The 20,493-nt window shown below is 46.8% G+C and overlaps 1 long non-coding RNA gene across 1 annotated transcript; it reads right to left on the reverse strand.

Moving 5' to 3' along the window:
* Positions 1–16,646: 16,646 nt before the first annotated feature.
* On the reverse strand, positions 16,647–19,438 carry LOC134957029 (uncharacterized). Its single transcript, XR_010186397.1, has 3 exons — positions 19,392–19,438; positions 18,586–18,706; positions 16,647–17,059 (listed from the first exon to the last, which is right to left on the reverse strand). It is a non-coding gene; the product is annotated as an uncharacterized LOC134957029 (long non-coding RNA).
* Positions 19,439–20,493: the final 1,055 nt, after the last annotated feature.

Here is a 20,493-nt window from a genome sequence, read left to right on the forward strand (position 1 = left end):
CCCCCATGTGCTCTGCAGGTGGGGCAGATATAACATGTGCAGAGAGAGTATGGTAACTTACCTCCTACAGGTTATACTCCAGTCGTTGCTACCTCTGCGACCCCTCCCGTCGTCTTCAACTGACACTTTGCAGATCTCTTTGCCGGTCACCCGACATTCTGCAAATCTCTTTGCCAGATGATCTAAAAAACACAAAAGACTATCATTAAGCATAGTACTAGTTTAAGTACAATAAAATGTCCATGAGTCAACCAGTTTCCCAATTTTCCTTAAACCAAACAAGATACTTTCAAAGTTATTAATTTCCCATTTATCTATTTTATTAACTTTTTCATCCCAAAGCCACGATCCTGCCTCATAGAGACCCAGGTTATCTGCATCCCCTGTATGTGTGCTTATCCTCCATACTGCCCTCTTTATTCCTGTAACACTACATTTTTATTCCTACATATGTCTTTCCTTCCTGCGCTTCTCCTATTTATGTGTCCTTGTACCTGTATTCCCTGTTCTGTCTTGCCTTTCAGTGTACTATACTGCACTCTGTCTTCCTTATCCCCTCCATTATACCCTGCTATGTAGGACTTACCTCATCCTACCTGTCTTACTGCATGGAAACTGGAAACGTCAGCAGCTGTAGATAGAATGTTACAGGAAGAAGCATTGTGATGTCACGGGCTAGTGATGTCACAGGCTATGTGTGATGTCACAGTAACCAGCAGCAAAGCTACAGAGTTACAGCTATCTTACATACTGTATGCATTTTCTACATTAATTACATGAGTTTCTAGTTTAAAAAAACGAGACTAGTGTAGAAAATGAAGTATAAGGCAATGTTGTACAGAGTGCCTCAATACATAGGTAAAGGGAAAACATAAGTGACAGGAATTTCTAAACTAAATCACTGCTTATATTTTATAAGGAAATAAAGCTCTTTATCTAAGAGGCTGCATTAAACATTTTCCAGCGTGTGTGTGTGTGTGTGTGTGTGTGTGTGTGTGTATATATATATATATATATATATATATAAAAACCATGGGGTACATTTACTAAGATTCGTATTTTCCAAATTCATGTCCAAGTTCAATCACGAATGACATCGACAGTGTAAAATTGCAACTTTTTGAATTGATTACGATGGATTTACTAAGCTGTCGTATTCGGGTTTTTCTTTTGTTCCGATGTCGATGTCATTCGTGGTTTTTTACCTATTTTTACGGCAGTGATTAGCAAAACACTGCCGACTTTTTTTACAATCAATCTCGGCCGGATCTGTGTGATCCGTGCTGGGGTTTTTTTTTTTTTTTTTTTTTAAATTAAACACTGTAAAATAATTAAAAAAAATGCGTGGGGTCCCCCCTCCTAAGCATAACCAGCCTCGGGCTCTTTGAGCCGATCCTGGTTGCAAAAATATGGGGGGGAAAATGACAGGGGTTCCCCCATATTTAAGCAACCAGCATCGGGCTCTGCGCCTGGTCCTGGTCCCAAAAATACGGGGGACAAAAAGAGTAGGGGTCCCCCGTATTTTTAAAACCAGCACCGGGCTCCACTAGCTGGACAGATAATGCCACAGCCGGGGGTCACTTTGATATAGTGCCCTGCGGCCGTGGCATCAAAAATCCAACTAGTCACTCCTGGCCGGGGTACCCTGGGGGAGTGGGGACCCCTTCAATCAAGGGGTCCCCCCCCAGCCACCCAAGGGCCAGGGGTGAAGCCCAAGGCTGTCCCCCCCCATCCAATGGGCTGCGGATGGGGAGGCTGATAGCCTTTGTTGTAAAAGAAAAGATATTGTTTTTAGTAGCAGTACTACAAGGCCCAGCAAGCCTCCCCCGCATGCTGGTACTTGGAGAACCACAAGTACCAGCATGCGACGGAAAAACGGGCCCGCTGGTACCTGTAGTACTACTACTAAAAAAATACCCAAAAAAAGACAAGACACACACACCGTGAAAGTATAATTTTATTACATACATACACACATACATACATACTTACCTTAAGTTCCCACGCAGGTCGGTCCTCTTCTCCAGTAGAATCCAAGGGGTACCTGTTGAAGAAATTATACTCACGAGATCCAGGGGTCCAGGCTCCTCGGGAAATCCAGGGGTAATCCACGTACTTGCATAAAATAAGAAAACGGAAAGCCGAGCCACGAACTGAAAGGGGCCCCATGTTTTCACATGGGACTCCTTTCCACGAATGCCAGAAACCCACTCTGACTGATGTCTAAGTGGGTTTCTTCAGCCAATCAGGGAGTGCCACGTTGTAGCACTCTCCTGATCGGCTGTGTGCTCCTGTCCTCACTGACAGGCAGCACACGGCAGTGTTACAATGTAGCGCCTATGCGCTACATTGTAACCAATGATGGGAACTTTCTGCCCTGCGGTTGACCTAAAGTGACGTCACCGCTGAGCAGAAAGTTCCCATCATTGGTTACAATGTAGCGCATAGGCGCTACATTGTAACACTGCCGTGTGCTGCCTGTCAGTGAGGACAGGACCACACAGCTGATCAGGAGAGTGCTACAACGTGGCGCTCCCTGATTGGCTGAAGAAACCCACTTAGACAGAAGTCAAAGTGGGTTTCTGGCATTCGTGGAATGGTGACCCATGTGCAAACATGGGTCCCCTTTCAGTTCGTGGTCGGGACACCGTTTTGTTTTTTTTGTCAAGTACGTGGATTACCCCTGGATTTCCCGAGGAGCCTGGACCCCTGGATCTCGTGAGTATAATTTCTTCAACAGGTACCCCTTGGATTCTACTGGAGAAGAGGACCGACCTGCGTGGGAACTTAAGGTAAGTATGTATGTATGTGTGTATGTATGTAATAAAATTATACTTTCACGGTGTGTGTGTCTTGTCTTTTTTTGGGTATTTTTTTAGTAGTAGTACTACAGGTACCAGCGGGCCCGTTTTTCCGTCGCATGCTGGTACTTGTGGTTCTCCAAGTACCAGCATGCGGGGGAGGCTTGCTGGGCCTTGTAGTACTGCTACTAAAAACAATATATTTTCTTTTACAACAAAGGCTATCAGCCTCCCCATCCGCAGCCCATTGGATGGGGGGGGGCAGCCTCGGGCTTCACTCCTGGCCCTTGGGTGGCTGGGGGGGGGGGGACCCCTTGATTGAAGGGGTCCCCACTCCCCCAGGGTACCCCGGCCAGGAGTGACTAGTTGGATTTTTGATGCCACGGCCGCAGGGCACTATATAAAAGTGACCCCCGGCTGTGGCATTATCTGTCCAGCTAGTGGAGCCCGGTGCTGGTTTTAAAAATACGGGGGACCCCTACTCTTTTTGTCCCCCGTATTTTTGGGACCAGGACCAGGCGCAGAGCCCGATGCTGGTTGCTTAAATATGGGGGAACCCCTGTCATTTTTTTCCCCATATTTTTGCAACCAGGATCGGCTCAAAGAGCCCGAGGCTGGTTATACTTAGGAGGGGGGACCCCACGCAATTTTTTTTGAACAAATAAGCACTTTCCCACCCCTTCCCACTGATATACATGCACAGATCTCATGGATCCCTGCATGCCTATCCAATCACGGAAAAAAAAAGTAGGTCTGTTTTTTTTTAGCACTTTTTTACGAGTTGTAATTTTTCACGGCAGTGTTTGTTTGTTTTTTGCTTTGCACTTCTTAGTAAATGACCGAGATTCATACTTAAACAGCCGCGTTTTGACCGATGGTGTATTCATTCGTAATTTTTTACCTGAACTTGCAAAAAATTACGAATGCCCTCATCACTGCCGTGATTAGTGCTTAGTAAATTACCGAGATGACACTTTGATGAAAAAACGGCATCTCGGTCAAAATCGGGAGCTTAGTAAATTTCCCCCCATATGTTTTGCGGCACTCACGGCAACAAAGGAGACAGGAGCCTTGCGTAGCTGTCAACGTTTCAATGCAAAAGAGTTTACATTTTCATTAGGACGCCAAACAGATGGTTTATATATGTGGAAAGGAATCTCCTTATCTCATGTGGAGGGTACCGGCATTATTGTATCACATACATGATTAAGCGGAGTGCCGCCTGATACGTTGCTGTATATATATATATATATATAGAGAGAGAGAGAGAGATAGCTATAGCTATACTAACTATACTATCCCATTAAACCAGAAAACTCAGAAATTATACAGTTTCTGTGGCTGGCTGACCTCAAGTCTGCATTTCACCTGGTTTAATCAGCCACAGAACCTGTGTAACCCATGAGCATATAAAGAGGAGAAGAAATAAGAGTTGTCTTTTTTGTGGTGCACTAGAAATGTATTATTCAATACCAGTGTATATAAAACTGTAAGGCGGGCCCGCAAGGTGACATTCTCAGGGAATAGATAATGACATCCACTCGACTTGTTCACTTTGCTAAGCGACACAAGTGTGTGGCACAAACACCTGGCCCATCTAGGAGTGGCACTGCAGTGTCAGACAGGATGGCACTTTTAAAAACTAGGCCCCAAACAGCTCATCATGCAAAGAAGAAAAAGAGGTGCAAAGAGGTAGCTGGATGACTTTGCTAAGCGACACTAGTGTGCGGCACAAACACCTGGCCCATCTAGGAGTGGCACTGTAGTGTCAGACAGGATGGCACTTTTAAAAAACTAGGCCCCAAACAGCACATCATGCAAAGAAGAAGAAGAGGTGCAATGAGATAGCTGTATGGCTAAGCTAAGCGACACAAGTGTGCGGCACATACACCTTGCCCATCTAGGAGTGACACTGCAGTGTCAGACAGGATAGCAGATTTAAAAAAATAGGCCCCAAACAGCACATGATGGAAAGAAAAAAAGAGGTGCATCGAGGTTGCTGGATGGCTAAGCTAAGCATGAGAAGCTGAGCCACCAGTCATGAACATAGGCCAAGGCCTTAGCCTTTCCTTGCCACTTCGTGTCGTGAATGGCATATTGCCAATTTTACATTTCTCATCAGACAATTTCTTTTTTTTTCTGATTTATTAATTTTTGCTTCTTGGATTATACATGCCCTCTATAACATTGGGCATCGGCCTTAGCAGACGACGTTGATGGAATTGTATCGTCAATGTCATGATTTGTGGCAGCAGCAGCTTCAGCACTAGTACTAGGAACTGGAAATGGTTCCTGATCTTCCACTATTTTTTCCTCCAAATTGTTGTTCTCCATTTCACAGGACAGCACCCCTTTATTATTACAGCACACAGAACAGTGCCCCTGTACTCTTACAGCATACAGGACCAGTATAATGTAATTTTAACAGCAGCAGCACCCCTGAATATATCCAACATAAAGGGCCAGTGTCAGGGATGGTGCTAGGGTGTTCGGCGCCCTCCTGCAAACTGTAAATTTGCGCCCTCCCATACCTTTCAATGGGACAAAAAAGGGGTGTGGCCACAGCATAGTGCCACTATTTCAAATGTTGCCATACAGCCAACTACTATGGGGCCCAGAGCTGAGAGAGGCCACCATCCCTGTCACAGTTACATGTGTTATATATAGGGGTGTAGCTACCATAGGTACTGTGACTGCCTACCAGTGTAATGCCTCACCTACTGGTGTGATCTCCACCTCCTTTGACACAATCCTCCTGTTGGTGCTGTGACTGCCTACCAGTACAATGCCTCACCTACTGGTGTGATCCTCACCTCCTGTGACACGATCCTCCTGCTGGTGCTGTGACTGCCTACCAGTGCAATGCCTCAGCTATAAGTGTGATCTCCACCTCCTGTGACATGATCCTCCTGCTGGTGCTGTGACTGCCTACCAGTGCAGTGCCTCAGCTACTGGTGTGATCTCCACCTCCTGTGACATGATTCTCCTGCTGGTGCTGTGACTACCTACCATGCTGCATTAGCCTTGCTTACTACCACTGTGGGGAATGCTAACAGTTTGCTTAAGCTCAATTTGTGTTGGGCCCCGCTTATAGCTGACTTACTCCAACCTACATGAGGCCACTTTTCATATATTTCCAGGGCCACTTTACGTTCCCAATCCACCCCTGTCTGGCATGGAAGAAATGTGAATAATAAATCACTGTAAATGTACCAGGAGGTATTGACAATAGTGATGAGCGGGTTCGGTTTCTCGGAAACCAAACCCCCCCGAACTTCACCCTTTTTACACGGGTCCGAGCCATACTCGGATTCTCCCGTATGGCTCGGGTAACCCGAGCGCGCCCGAACGTCATCATCCCGCTGTCGGATTCTCGCGAGATTCGGATTCTATATAAGCAGCCGCGCGTCGCCGCCATTTTCACTCGTGCATTGGAAATGTTAGGGAGAGGACGTGGCTGGCGTCCTCTCCGTTATTGTTGAACTTGATTGTGCACTATTGCTTAATTGTGGGGAGGGCTGGGGAGCAGCTGTATACTATAGGAGGAGTACAGTGCAGACTTTTGCTGATCAGTGACCACCAGTTATCCGTTCTCTGCCTGAAAAAAAATCTCCATATCTGTGCTCAGTGTGCTGCATATATCTGTGCTCACACTGCTTAATTGTGGGGACTGGGGAGCAGCTGTATTATGTAGCAGGAGTACAGTGCAGAGTTTTGCTGACAGTGACCACCAGTATACGCAGTGCCGTAACTAGACATTTTAGCGCTGTGTGCAAGATAGGGCATCGGCGCCCCCCTCTATGTAAAAAAAGGGGCAGTGCGCGCCGTAGGCGCGCGTAAAAAATATAGGGGCGTGGCTTCATGGGGAAGGGGTGTGGCAACAAAATAATACCTATTCACATTACATATTATAGTAGTCTCCATTATTCAAATTACGCCACACAGTAGCGCCACTACACCAGGTACAGCCCCTCTTACACATTACGGCGGACAGATTCCCCTTTTTACACATTACGGCAGACAGCGTCCCCCTTTCTACACATTACGGCAGACATCGTCCCCCTTTTACACATTAAGGCAGACAACGTCTCCCTTTTTTACACATTACAGCAGACTGCGTCCCCTTTTTACACATTACAGCAGACATCGTCCCCTTTTTACACATTAAGGCAGACAACGTCCCCCTTTTTACACATTACGGCAGACAGCGTCCCCCTTTTTACACATTACGGCAGACAGCGTCCCCCTTTTTACACATTAAGGCAGACAGCGTCCCCTTTTTACACATTACGGCAGACAGAGCCCCCTTTTTACACATTACGGCAGACAGCGTCCCCTTTTTACACATTATGGCAGACAGCGTCCTTTTTTTACACATTACGGCAGACAGAGCCCCCTTTTTACACATTAAGGCAGACAACGTCCCCCTTTTTACACATTACGGCAGACAGCGTCCCCCTTTTTACACATTACGGCAGACAGCGTCCCCCTTTTTACACATTAAGGCAGACAGCGTCCCCTTTTTACACATTACGGCAGACAGAGCCCCCTTTTTACACATTACGGCAGACAGAGTCCCCTTTTTACACATTATGGCAGACAGCGTCTGTCATCCCCCCAGTCCCTATACACACCACTGGCGTCTCTATAATGGGTGCAGTGTGTGCGGTGCACACGGGCCCCTAAGTCCAGAGGGGGCCCCCACCACACACGCTGCACCCATTTTCGGAATACTCACCCCTCCGTAGTCCCGCGGCGATGTCCACGGCGGTGTTAAAACTCCGTGAAAATGGCCCAGCGGCCATTTTCACGGAGTTCTGCGCATGCGCAGTAGAGAAATCTCAGGGAAAATAGCCGCCACGCCATTTTCCCGGAGATCTGCGCATGCGCCGTAGAGTCTGAGCGCTCTAGTGCTCAGACTCCCAGCGCTGCCGGCAGAGAGGAGGGGGCCCGAATGGAGGAGGCTGCACCAGGGCCTCCTCCTCTCTTAAAACGCCCCTGATACACACGCACACACTCTGTTCCCTGTAGTCACCACACACACTTTACCTCCATGGTGAATGACTGCAGGAGTAACTAGTCAGAAGGTGAGAGAGCACTGAGCAGGTAGGGCTGCACACAATTTGCCAAGGCCAAGTCGGGGGCGTGGCCTAATCACGGACCCCCCATGGCCACGCCCCCTCTAAAAAATCCCCGAACCAAAGAGCAGGCACCTCCAGCTGCTGACCTGGCTGGGAGAGCAGGAGATCTGGGAATGCAGGCAAGGCCAGCAGCACATCAGTTCACCTGCCCCTCTCAAGCTGGGCCGGCGTGGGCGCTTGACCAACAAGTATTGCTGGGCGGGGTCTCCGCCTTGCTTTCTCGGGTTCTGCAGGCTTCAGAGTTCCCCTCCCTTCTCCTCCTCCCCTCGCTCCGGTGACCGCGCACATCACAGGGCACAGGCGGCTTGTAATGAGTCAGTTTGACTCATTACAATGCTGCACACTTTGTGCCCCTTGAACGGGTATGCGGGCAGTGGGAGCGCAGGGGGAATATGCGCTCTAACTAGGTGTGCGCTGTGGGCAATGCCCCTTCTGCACACACCTAGTTACGGCACTGAGTATACGTTGTCTGCCTGAAAAACACTCCATATCTGTGCTCAGTGTGCTGCTTTATTGTGGGGACTGGGGACCACCAGTATAATATTATATAGGAGGAGTACAGTGCAGAGTTTTGCTGACCAGTGACCACCAGTATATAATATATAGCATTACGGTACAGTAGGCCACTGCTGTACCTACCTCTGTGTCATCATTAAGTATACTATCCATCTAGATTCTATACCTGTGGTGCATTTCAGTTGTGCAGTTTGCTGACACAGTGACCACCAGTATATATAGCAGTACAGTACGGAAGGCCATTGCTGTACCTACCTCTGTGTCGTCATTAAGTATACTATCCATCTACATTCTATACCTGTGGTGCATTTTAGTTTTGCAGTTTGCTGACACAGTGACCACCAGTATACTATATATAGCAGTACGGTACGGAAGGCCACTGCTGTACCTACCTCTGTGTCGTCATTAAGTATACTATCCATCTACATTCTATACCTGTGGTGCATTTTAGTTTTGCAGTTTGCTGACACAGTGACCACCAGTATACTATATATAGCAGTACGGTACGGAAGGCCACTGCTGTACCTACCTCTGTGTCGTCATTAAGTATACTATCCATCTACATTCTATACCTGTGGTGTATTTTAGTTTTGCAGTTTGCTGACACAGTGACCACCAGTATACTATATATAGCAGTACGGTACGGAAGGCCACTGCTGTACCTACCTCTGTGTCGTCATTAAGTATACTATCCATCTACATTCTATACCTGTGGTGCATTTTAGTTTTGCAGTTTGCTGACACAGTGACCACCAGTATACTATATAAAGCAGAATGGTACGGAAGGCCACTGCTGTACCTACCTCTGTGTCGTCATTAAGTATACTATCCATCTACATTCTATACCTGTGGTGCATTTTAGTTTTGCAGTTTGCTGACACAGTGACCACCAGTATACTATATATAGCAGTACGGTACGGAAGGCCACTGCTGTACCTACCTCTGTGTCGTCATTAAGTATACTATCCATCTACATTCTATACCTGTGGGCATTTTAGTTTTGCAGTTTGCTGACACAGTGACCACCAGTATACTATATATAGCAGTACGGTACGGAAGGCCACTGCTGTACCTACCTCTGTGTCGTCATTAAGTATACTATCCATCTACATTCTATACCTGTGGTGCATTTTAGTTTTGCAGTTTGCTGACACAGTGACCACCAGTATACTATATATAGCAGTACGGTACGGAAGGCCACTGCTGTACCTACCTCTGTGTTGTCATTAAGTATACTATCCATCTACATTCTATACCTGTGGTGCATTTTAGTTTTGCAGTTTGCTGACACAGTGACCACCAGTATACTATTTATAGCAGTACGGTACGGAAGGCCATTGCTGTACCTACCTCTGTGTCATCATTAAGTATACTATCCATCTACATTCTATACCTGTGGTGCATTTTAGTTTTGCAGTTTGCTGACACAGTGACCACCAGTATACTATATATAGCAGTACGGTACGGAAGCCACTGCTGTACCTACCTCTGTGTCATCATTAAGTATACTATCCATCTACATTCTATACCTGTGGCGCATTTTAGTTTTGCAGTTTGCTGACACAGTGACCACCAGTATACTATATACAGCAGTACGGTACGGAAGGCCACTGCTGTACCTACCTCTGTGTCGTCATTAAGTATACTATCCATCTACATTCTATACCTGTGGTGCATTTTAGTTTTGCAGTTTGCTGACAGTGACCACCAGTATATATAGCAGTACGGTACGGAAGGCCACTGCTCTACCTACCTCTGTGTCGTCAAGTATACTATCCATCCATACCTGTGGTGCATTTCAGTTGTGCGCAGTATATATAGTAGTAGGCCATTGCTATTGATAGTTACTGGCATATAATTCCACACATTAAAAAATGGAGAACAAAAATGTGGAGGTTAAAATAGGGAAAGATCAGAATCGACTTCCACCTCGTGCTGAAGCTGCTGCCACTGCTCATGGCCGAGACGATGAAAAGCCATCAACGTCGTCTGCCAAGGCCGATGCCCAATGTCATAGTAGAGAGCATGTAAAATCCAAAAAACAAAAGTTCAGTAAAATGACCCAAAAATCAAAATTAAAAGCGTCTGAGGAGAAGCGTAAACTTGCCAATATGCCATTTACGACACGGAGTGGCAAGGAACGGCTGAGGCCCTGGCCTATGTTCATGGCTAGTGGTTCAGCTTCACATGAGGATGGAAGCACTCATCCTTTCGCTAGAAAAATGAAAAGACTTAAGCTGGCAAAAGCACAGCAAAGAACTGTGCGTTCTTCTAAATCACAAATCCCCAAGGAGAGTCCAATTGTGTCGGTTGCGATGCCTGACCTTCCCAACACTGGACGGGAAGAGCTTGCGCCTTCCACCATTTGCACGCCCCCTGCAAGTGCTGGAAGGAGCACCCGCAGTCCAGTTCCTGATAGTCAAATTGAAGATGTCACTGTTGAAGTACACCAGGATGAGAATATGGGTGTTGCTGGTGCTGGGGAGGAAATTGACAAGGAGGATTCTGATGGTGAGGTGGTTTGTTTAAGTCAGGCACCCGGGGAGACACCTGTTGTCTGTGGGACGAATATGGCCATTGACATGCCTGGTCAAAATACAAAAAAAATCAGCTCTTCGGTGTGGAATTATTTCAACACAAATGCGGACAACAGGTGTCAAGCCGTGTGTTGCCTTTGTCAAGCTGTAATAAGTAGGGGTAAGGACGTTAACCACCTCGGAACATCCTCCCTTATACGTCTCCTGCAGCGCATTCATCATAAGTCAGTGACAAGTTCAAAAACTTTGGGTGACAGGGGAAGCAGTCCACTGACCACTAAATCCCTTCCTCTTGTAACCAAGCTCCTACAAACCACACCACCAATTCCCTCAGTGTCAATTTCCTCCTTACCCAGGAAAGCCAATAGTCCTGCAGGCCATGTCACTGGCAAGTCTGACGAGTCCTCTCCTGCCTGGGATTCCTCCGATGCATCCTTGAGTGTAACGCCTACTGCTGCTGGCGCTGCTCTTGTAGCTGCTGGGAGTCGATCGTCATCCAAGAGGGGAAGTCGGAAGACCACTTGTACTACTTCCAGTAAGCAATTGACTGTCCAACAGTCCTTTGCGAGGAAGATGAAATATCACAGCAGTCATCCTGCTGCAAAGCAGATAACTCAGGCCTTGGCAGCCTGGGCGGTGAGAAACGTGGTTCCGGTATCCACCGTTAATTCAGAGGCAACTAGAGACTTGATTGAGGTACTGTGTCCCCGGTACCAAATACCATCTAGGTTCCATTTCTCTAGGCAGGCGATACCGAAAATGTACACAGACCTCAGAATAAGACTCACCAGTGTCCTAAAAAATGCAGTTGTACCCAATGTCCACTTAACCACGGACATGTGGACAAGTGGAGCAGGGCAGACTCAGGACTATATGACTGTGACAGCCCACTGGGTAGATGTATTGCCTCCCGCAGCAAGAACAGCAGCGGCGGTACCAGTAGCAGCATCTCGCAAACGCCAACTCATTCCTAGACAGTCTACGCTTTGTATCACCGCTTTCCAGAAGAGGCACACAGCTGACAACCTCTTACGGAAACTGAGTAAGATCATCGCAGAATGGCTTACCCCAATTGGACTCTCCTGGGGATTTGTGACATCGGACAATGCCAGCAATATTGTGCGTGCATTACATCTGGGCAAATTCCAGCACGTCCCATGTTTTGCACATACATTGAATTTGGTGGTGCAGAATTATTTAAAAAATGACAGGGGCGTGCAAGAGATGCTGTCGGTGGCCCGAAGAATTGCGGGCCACTTTCGGCATTCAGCCACCGCGTACAGAAGACTGGAGCACCACCAAACAGTCCTGAACCTGCCCTGCCATCATCTGAAGCAAGAGGTGGTAACGAGGTGGAATTCAACCCTCTATATGCTTCAGAGGATGGAGGAGCAGCAAAAGGCCATTCAAGCCTATACATCTGCCCACGATATAGGCAAAGGAGGGGGAATGCACCTGACTCAAGCGCAGTGGAGAATGATTTCAACGTTGTGCAAGGTTCTGCAACCCTTTGAACTTGCCACACATGAAGTCAGTTCAGACACTGCCAGCCTGAGTCAGGTCATTCCACTCATCAGGCTTTTGCAGAAGAAGCTGGAGACATTGAAGGAGGAGCTAAAACAGAGCGATTCTGCTAGGCATGTGGGACTTGTGGATGGAGCCCTTAATTCGCTTAACCAGGATTCACGGGTGGTCAATCTGTTGAAATCAGAGCACTACATTTTGGCCACCGTGCTCGATCCTAGATTTAAAACCTACGTTGTATCTCTCTTTCCGGCAGACACAAGTCTGCAGAGGTTCAAAGACCTGCTGGTGAGAAAATTGTCAAGTCAAGCGGAACGTGACCCATCAACATCTCCTCCTTCACATTCTCCCGCAACTGGGGGTGCGTGGAAAAGGCTAAGAATTCCGAGCCCACCCGCTGGCGGTGATGCAGGGCAGTCTGGAGCGAGTGCTGACATCTGGTCCGGACTGAAGGACCTGCCAACGATTACTGACATGTCGTCTACTGTCACTTCATATGATTCTCTCACCATTGAAAGAATGGTGGAGGATTATATGAGTGACCTTGTCAGCAATCGGCGTACGAGGTTACTTCCAGAAAATGTGGAGAAGATGATGTTCATCAAAATGAATTATAATCAATTCCTCCGTGGAGACATTCACCAGCAGCAATTGCCTCCACAAAGTACACAGGGACCTGAGATGGTGGATTCCAGTGGGGACAAATTAATAATCTGTGAGGAGGGGGATGTACACAGTGAAAGGGGTGAGGAATTGGAGGATGATGATGAGGTGGACATCTTGCCTCTGTAGAGCCAGTTTGTGCAAGGAGAGATTGATTGCTTCTTTTTTTGGTGGGGACCCAAACCAACCAGTCATTTCAGTCACAGTCGTGTGGCAGACCCTGTCGCTGAAATGATGGGTTCGTTAAAGTGTGCATGTCCTGTTTATATAACATAAGGGTGGGTGCGAGGGCCAAAGGACAATTTTATCTTGCACCTCTTTTTTCTTTCATTTTTCTTTGCATCATGTGCTGTTTTGGGACTATTTTTTTGAAGTGCCATCCTGTCTGACACTGCAGTGCCACTCCTAGATGGGCCAGGTGTTTGTGTCGGCCACTTGTGTCGCTAAGCTTAGTCACACAGCGACCTTGGTGCGCCTCTTTTTTTCTTTGCATCATGTGCTGTTTGGGGACTATTTTTTTGAAGTGCCATCCTGCCTGACACTGCAGTGCCACTCCTAGATGGGCCAGGTGTTTGTGTCGGCCACTTGTGTCGCTTAGCTTAGTCACACAGCGACCTTGGTGTGCCTCTTTTTTTCTTTGCATCATGTGCTGTTTGGGGACTATTTTTTTGAAGTGCCATCCTGCCTGACACTGCAGTGCCACTCCTAGATGGGCCAGGTGTTTGTGTTGGCCACTTGTGTCGCTTAGCTTAGCCATCCAGCGACCTCAGTGTAAATTTTAGGACTAAAAATAATATTGTGAGGTGTGAGGTGTTCAGAATAGACTGGAAATGAGTGGAAATTATGGTTATTGAGGTTAATAATACTATGGGTTCAAAATGACCCTCAAATTCTATGATTTAAGCTGTATTTAAGGGTTTTTAGTAAAAAACACCCGAATCCAAAACACACCAGAATCCGACAAAAAATTTTCGGTGAGGTTTTGCCAAAACGCGTCCGAATCCAAAACACGGCCGCGGAACCGAATCCAAAACCAAAACACATAACCCGAAAAATGTGCGGTGCACATCACTAATTGACAAGCCTTTATAACATTATCTTATACTGTGAATTTCTTACCCTGTTTCCCAGACAATTAATGAATTTAACTTGTTAATTAAGTGAAAGGAAGACATGATATTTTCCGGGAGATGTATCAAGCCGTGGAGAGATATAAAGTTGAGTATTTGCCCAAATCAAATGAAGCTTCTAACTACAGGTATCATTTCATGTACTGTGCTAGATAAGTGACAGAAGATGATTGGGTGGTTTGGACATCTGCACTTTATCTCTCTCGAAGGCTTGATACATCTCCCCAAGAGTGCTGTATATAAAATCTATGTCTGGCTGCTATACAGCAGGCCAGGAGCACCAGCAGGACAGTAGAGTAACAGTCATATCAGTAATAATTTGCAGGACCCTGTGAAATTAGCATTCACTAAAGACGGGAGACTCAGTCAATGAATACATAAAACATTTTTTAGTTTATGTCAAAATATAAAAAGTTTATTAAGTGGAATATTTTATAAATAATATTTGCGAGACATCTCCAAAAACAGTCGGTTTTCGGGGGCTGCCCACAAATATTAATCAGCCCCTGAATGTATGTATTGGGGACTGCAGTGGATATTTGAGATATCTATTGCGTTCCTCCTATTTTGAACACCAAAAGTTTCTACAGCAGATGGTAAACCGTGAAACTCACCAAGCTCCAGAATTCAAAGCATTTCTAAACTTGGCCCGGCAGCTAATGCCATTTCTAAATGGCTTTTGTAGCCTGTGGGCTACATAATGCAATAATTCCCAGGAGAAGGATCCTTGGGATCCCTCTGCATTACTGTCTGCGCTCACATACGCAGTCTGATGATTGCACATGTGAACTAGCGCAGCCAGGGTCTAAACCTAGAAGTAAAGTGATCACATTAGCAATTATTTTACTTCTTATACATTGCAGGGACGGGCATGAGATTGGTACTCATTATGGTATAAAAGCTACACATCTGGACTCACAAAGAGTCATCCTTCAGCACTCAGGAGAGAAAAACCCCCTTGGGGGGAAACCTCTGGGGAACCATGGCCTCAGGATCGCCCTTCCCTCTGGGCATTAACAGGTGTACTAATAGAGGGGTCAGTTCAGCACATGGGATCCCGGTGGTTGTCATACTGAGTGTCGGGATCCCAGTACAAAAAAGACAGACAGGGGTGAGTAAGGGGTGAGTAAGGGGTGTTCTCCCCTCTCCCCACCCCCCTAACCCTGCCTGTCTGCTGTCTAACCCTAACCACCCCCCTTTGTGTCTAACCCTCCCGCGTAGGTGCCTAATCCTAACCTCCATCCCTGCTTCCTAAACCTAACCCTTCCTTCCCTGCAGCCAAACCACTCCCAGGGGTGCCTAACCCACCCTACACACAGCCTAACCCTAACTTTCCCCCACCCAAAGCCTAACCCTATCCTCCCCCCACCCGCAGCATAATCCTAACCCCCCGCCTGATGCCTAAACCTAACCCCAACCTGATGCCTAAACCTAACCCTCCCTTCCCTGCAGGCTAACCACCCCTGGGGGTGCCTAACCCTAACCAACCCTACCCGCTGCCTAACCCTAACCTCCCCCCACCCACAGCCTAAATCTAACCCTCCGCCTGACACCTAAACCTAATCTCCCCACCTGTGCCTAAACTTAACCCTATCCTCCCCTGCAGCCTAACCACCCCCGGGGGTCCCTAACCCACTCTACCCACAGCCTAACCCTATCCTCCCCCCACCCACAGCCTAACCCTAACCCCTCCGCCTGATGCCTAACCCTCTCCCCACCCCCTAACCCTGCCTGTCCGCAGTCTAACCCTATGCTACCCCTTTGTGCCTAACCCTCCCGTGGAGGTGCCTAATCCTAACCTCCGTCCCTGCTGCCTAAACCTAACCCTCCCTCCCTCGCAGTCTAACCACCCCCCTCTGTCTCTGCTGCCTAAACCTAACCCTCCCTCCCTCGCAGCCTAACCACTTCTGGGGGTGCCTAACCATAACCCACCCTTCCCGCAGCCTAACGCTAACCCAACCCACACGCAGCCTAAACCTAACCCAGCGCCTGATGCCTAAACCTAACCCCCCACCTGATGTCTAAACCTAACACTCCCTCCATCGCAGCCTAACCACTTCTGGGGGTGCCTAACCATATTCCACCCTACCCGCAGCCTAACACTAACCCACCCCACATGCAGCCTAAACCTAACCCAGCACCTGATGTCTAAACCTAACACTCCCTCCCCCGCTGCCTAACCAACCCCACGGGTGTCTAACCGTAACCCACCCTACCTGCAGCCTAAACCTAAGCTCCTACCACCTGCAGCCTAAACTTAACCCCCCACCTAATGCCTAAACCTAACCCTCCTGCTGATGCCTAAACCTAACCCTCCCTCCCATGCAGCCTAACCTCCCCCGAGGGTGCCTAACTCACCCTATTCATAGCCTAACCCAAACCTGCCCACACCTGCAGCCTAACCCCCCACCTGATGCCTAAATCTAACCCCTCTGCCTGACACATAAACTTAACCCTCACTCCCCTGCAGCCTGACCAACACCCCGTGCCTGATGCCTAAACTAACCCCCCTTGCCCAGACCTAAACCTATGATCGTGGGGATACGGGAATCGAGTATCCTTGCCCATTCGGAGTTCCAACGTCGGGATTCTGAGGATTGTCGAGATCCCAGTGTCAATATTCTGACTGCCGTAAACCAGACAGCCGGCATCTTTACTGCATCTCCTAATAGGAAATGCATATGTCCCAACATTTGAAGCATGTGTCCGCAGCTCTCCTCCCAGGGCAGCTATTCAGGGATCACCCACTGCGTGTAGACGAAGAGATGAAAAATCATTGTTAGTGGATGAACAAGCAGAGAGACAAACTGCAAACAGTGGTGTGGTTGTGTAGAGAGAAAAATCTCTATGTAAATATGTTACTCTAACTACTGAGGACATGGAAAATACCTAAAATAAGGACAATTATTCCAAAGGGCCCATTGTTTTTATACAATACACACATTGGGGTGATAAGTTCTCTCTTATAGTAATTAGTGGGTACCTTCAGAAAAGAAATTTGACCAGTTAATAATAAAAGCTAAAAATTACTAACATTTAGGGGTCAATCCGATTAGGTACGAGTTACCATTGCTGCAACGTTTCAACAGCATCCAAACTTACACCCTTTGTGGCCAGACTCAGCCAATGGGGCTACCGGAAAGTGCGGCTGTTATAAGACAAACTGACCCCTTAGTTGTTAAATGTGATAAAATAGTAAAATATAATGGTGTAATTGTGGGCCTGATTCAGTTGTGGTTGTTGTGATTGCTGCTGCAATCTTGCCGTTCACAATTGCATCATGAGTCTGAGCAGTCGTAGGCTGAGCAACTCTCCTAGACACAGGGGGCTCTCCAGCAGCAACACAGGTCGCAATGGGTAATTTATGCACGCACACGAAACAGCGTTTGAACGGACCTGACACGCCTGTATACAGTTAGCCACCCCCGTTACCACCTCAAATGCTGACTTCCTGTCAATCACTTTGCGATGGGATCCTCTAAGTGAACTTGATATCATTTTGTGCGCAGTGCAGCTTACACGCATGCACAGTGAAAAAGCATTGAGCCACTTGGTGCAACAGCAGCTCTGCGTCCGCATCTGAATCAGGCCCCCTGAGCGGTAAGAAGAAGGACTCTAGGGAAAGGACTATGTCACCTTTATTATATGTAAAGATAGGGAAACAGTCACTTGTTACAGCTCCAATTCACATAATTTATACCATTCTGTACCATTTCATTATTTGGTTATTCTATGGGGGATATGTATTAAGTCCGGCAGAGTGATAACGTGGACAGAGGTAAAGTACCAGCCAATCAGCTCCTAACTGCCATGTTACAGGCTGTGTTTGAAAAATGACAACTAGGAGCTGATTGGTTGTTAGTTTATCTCTCTCCACTTTATCACTCTCCCAGGCTTTGTACACCTGTCCCCAGTTCATTGATATACTGTAAATGTCAGCCATTTCACTATCTCCCCCGATCTGTATTGTTCTTCCCCCGATCTGTATTTTCTGTATAATGCTCTCCCCACCCTTCCTGGTTTTCTGTATTACAATATGTACTACATCTTGCAACCCACAAAAGTGTATGTCCTTCCTCTATATGTCCTATAGAGTATGCCACAATTTCTATGTTTTTGTATTGTGCCCCACACCATCTGTATGTGCTATACCAAGTTGCCCCCTTCTGCATATTTTGTATTGTCCGCTCTCCCCCACCATAGACACTATGTTTTGTACTGTGCTCTCAATAACCCCCTCCACACACACAATTACACAAGTATGGTAACTTACCTCCTGCATGCTATTCTCCAGTCACTAATTCCTCTGCGACCCCTCCCGTCGTCTTCAACTGACACTTTGCAGATCTCTTTGCCGGTCACCCGACATTCTGCAAATCTCTTTGCCAGATAATCTAAAAAACACAAAAGACTATCATTAAGGGGATTAGTACTAAATGCCGCCAGCTGGAATCCACACAATCCCGACAGGGGTGGCGAACGGAACGCAGCCCCTTGCGGGCTCGCTTCGCTCGCCACGCTGCAGGCACGGTGCCTCGCTACGCTCGCCACACTATTATATTCTCCCTCTATGGGTGTCGTGGACACCCACGGAGGGAGAATATGTCGGGATTGTGGCGGTCGTGATTCCGGCGTCGGTATTTCGAGTCTTTCGACCGCCGGGATTCCGGCCGGCGGTATCTTGACTGCATCCCTCATTAAGCATAGTACTAGTTTAAGTACAATAAAATGTCCATGAGTCAACCAGTTTCCCAATTTTCCTTAAACCAAACAAGATACTTTCAAAGTTATCAATATCCCATTTATCTATTTTATTAACTTTTTCATCCCAAAGCCACGATCCTGCCTCATAGAGACCCAGGTTATCTGCATCCACTGTATGTGTGCTTATCCTCCATACTGCCCTCTTTATTCCTGTAACACTACATTTTTATTCCTACATATGTCTTTCCTTCCTGCGCTTCTCCTATTTATGTGTCCTTGTACCTGTATTCCCTGCTCTGTCTTGCCTTTCAGCGGACTATACTGCACTCTGTCTTCCTTACCCCCCTCCATTATACCCTGCTATGTAGGACTCACCTCCTCCTACCTGTCTTCCTGCATGGAAACTGGAAACGTCAGCAGCTGTAGATAGAATGTTACAGGAAGAAGCATTGTGATGTCACGGGCTAGTGATGTCACAGGCTATGTGTGATGTCACAGTAACCATCAGCAAAGCTACAGAGTTACAGCTATCTTACATATACATTTTCAACATCAATTACAACTGGATATACATGAGTTTCTAGTTTAAAAAAAATGAGACTAGTGTAGAAAATGAAGTATAAGGCAATGCTGTACAGAGTGCCTCAATATATAGGTAAAGGGAAAACATAAGTGACAGGAATTTCTAGACTAAATCACTGCTTATATTTTATAAGGAAATAAAGCTCTTTATCTAAGAGGCTGCATTAAACATTTTCCATTGTGTGTGTGTGTGTGTGTGTGTGTGTGTGTATATATATATATATATATATATATATATATATATTTATTTATAAACCAAGGCCCTCATTCCGAGTTGTTCGCTCGCAAGCTGCTTTTAGCACATAGTTGCCTACCCTCCCGCATCCTGCGGAGCCTCCCGTTTCAGTCATAAATCTCCTGGTGCCCTACTTTATAGGTCAATTCTCCCGGATTCTTCAGATTCTGTCAGGGGTGACACTAAGGAATTTCTTTGCAAGAACATTGATTTGCTGTAGCTGTTCAGGAATCACTTCTGAGGGCTCTCATTACCCCCCTTGTGTAACCCCTGAGAGAGCGAAACAGCAGTACCTGATCACACACTCCTCTTATCTGTGCTGGAGTGCACTGACCCATAGCATGCCTGTGCTGCTGCTGCTGCTGCTGCTGTAAGAATTGTTGTTAGTAATCTTTCTGTAGTTAAACACATTTGTTTAATTAGAGTAGCTGGTATCTGTAATGATTTGGTTAATGCTGTAGTGGAATGGAAAATAGCACAAACAATATATATAGGTAGTGCCCACAAGATGCAGACAGTACGGTGTTCACAATAAAAATAACATCTACTACATCAAAATCATCATTTACTTATATGTTTAGGGATGAATTCACACAATGTCAACTTGCATTTGGAACTGATTGCATAGGCATCACATTTATCATGTATATTGGGGGTCAT

The sequence above is a fragment of the Pseudophryne corroboree genome, chromosome 9 (genome assembly GCF_028390025.1).
Source record: "Pseudophryne corroboree isolate aPseCor3 chromosome 9, aPseCor3.hap2, whole genome shotgun sequence".
NCBI classification, from domain to species: domain Eukaryota; kingdom Metazoa; phylum Chordata; class Amphibia; order Anura; family Myobatrachidae; genus Pseudophryne; species Pseudophryne corroboree.